The sequence below is a fragment of the Dipodomys ordii genome, unplaced genomic scaffold, assembly GCF_000151885.1.
Source record: "Dipodomys ordii isolate 6190 unplaced genomic scaffold, Dord_2.0 Scaffold289, whole genome shotgun sequence".
NCBI lineage: Eukaryota > Metazoa > Chordata > Mammalia > Rodentia > Heteromyidae > Dipodomys > Dipodomys ordii.
In genome coordinates this window covers 205552-206734 of record NW_012267505.1, presented here as the reverse complement: position 1 = coordinate 206734, position 1183 = coordinate 205552, and the positions used below count along the sequence as shown (strand labels likewise).

The 1183-nt window shown below is 49.0% G+C and overlaps 1 protein-coding gene across 1 annotated transcript in view; it reads right to left on the bottom strand.

The window, feature by feature from the left end:
• The window catches only part of LOC106001366 (phosphatidylinositol 3,4,5-trisphosphate 3-phosphatase TPTE2-like), a 41021-nt gene that overhangs the window by 21699 nt on the left and 18139 nt on the right, over positions 1–1183 (bottom strand). The window lies entirely within an intron of this gene.

The window sequence follows — 1183 nt, the reverse complement described above, 5'->3', positions numbered from 1 at the left end:
TTTATACATGAGATCAAAGCTAAGGACATTAATAACTACAATTTAACATTTTATCACAAACTCTTTTTTGTTGCTGTTGTTGACTGTTAATTTTTTTTTTTTTTTTGCTTGCTTGTGAGGTTTTTTGGCAACTGTTTGGTCGTAACACACAAAACAGCAGTTGAACCACCAAAAGAAAAAGAAAAAAAATATCCAAACAAAAGAGACCGTTAAGAAAAACATTTCTTCCCCCCCAGCCTGATCCACCAACAGTGCAAGCCAGGAGAGGGGCTGGGCATGCATGGCTCTGTCTAACCGGGCGTCCGGCTGTCCCAAAGCCACACAGCATGCCTATCCCTTCACTAAGCCTCTGGGTTCAAGTGAAAAGATAGACAGCGAGCAGCCTGGCTCCACTGGCCCTGCGACTCCACATGCCCAGCGCACATGGGCCTCCCTCCTTCCCAAGCTGCGAACCACCCTGGATCCAGGTGTGTGAAGCCGGCCTGGGCAAAGGCGACGCCCGCCTGCGCCCGCTCTCCAAGCCGATCTGCTCTCCAGGCCGATCTGTCACACCGCCTCACAGCGCCTGCCGCTCAGCCCTCCCCCCCCCTCCCGTCCCAATTCAGGTCTGGGCCCAGGGAGGCTCGCCATGCCGCACTGTCACACTGTCACACAACTGTCACACCGCCTCACAGTGCCTCACGGGGGAGGGTAGGGAAGGGGGGAGAGAACTGAGAACCACAGCTTCATTGGAAAGATCTGAGGAACAAAAACCCAGCTTAAAAAAAAATCTTGCAGCCCTTATTTTGTGGCATTTTATCTGAAAGCTGGCAATGGAAACCTCTTTCCTCAAAGAAACCATTCTTACTGGTGGAAGGCCTAGTGCCAAAGGGGCTTTGTGACTTATGCATTCAATGCACAGTTTAGAAAATCAGACTCTCCATTATTACTGCCTCTTGACACACAGTTATGTGTGACTCATCCACACGATGACTTTCAATCGATGACACCAAGACCATCTCCTCCTTAGCCTGATCCATAGCACACTGGAACTGAGTGCGGAAGGGAAGCATAATCATTTGGCAAATGCAATCATTTGGCAAGTGCAATCATCACTAAACCTCTCAGACAATGATGAGTTCACCCAGCTGGAAATGCCTGCTGTATCATTAACAACCTGTCATTTCCAATTGGTCAGAGAAAT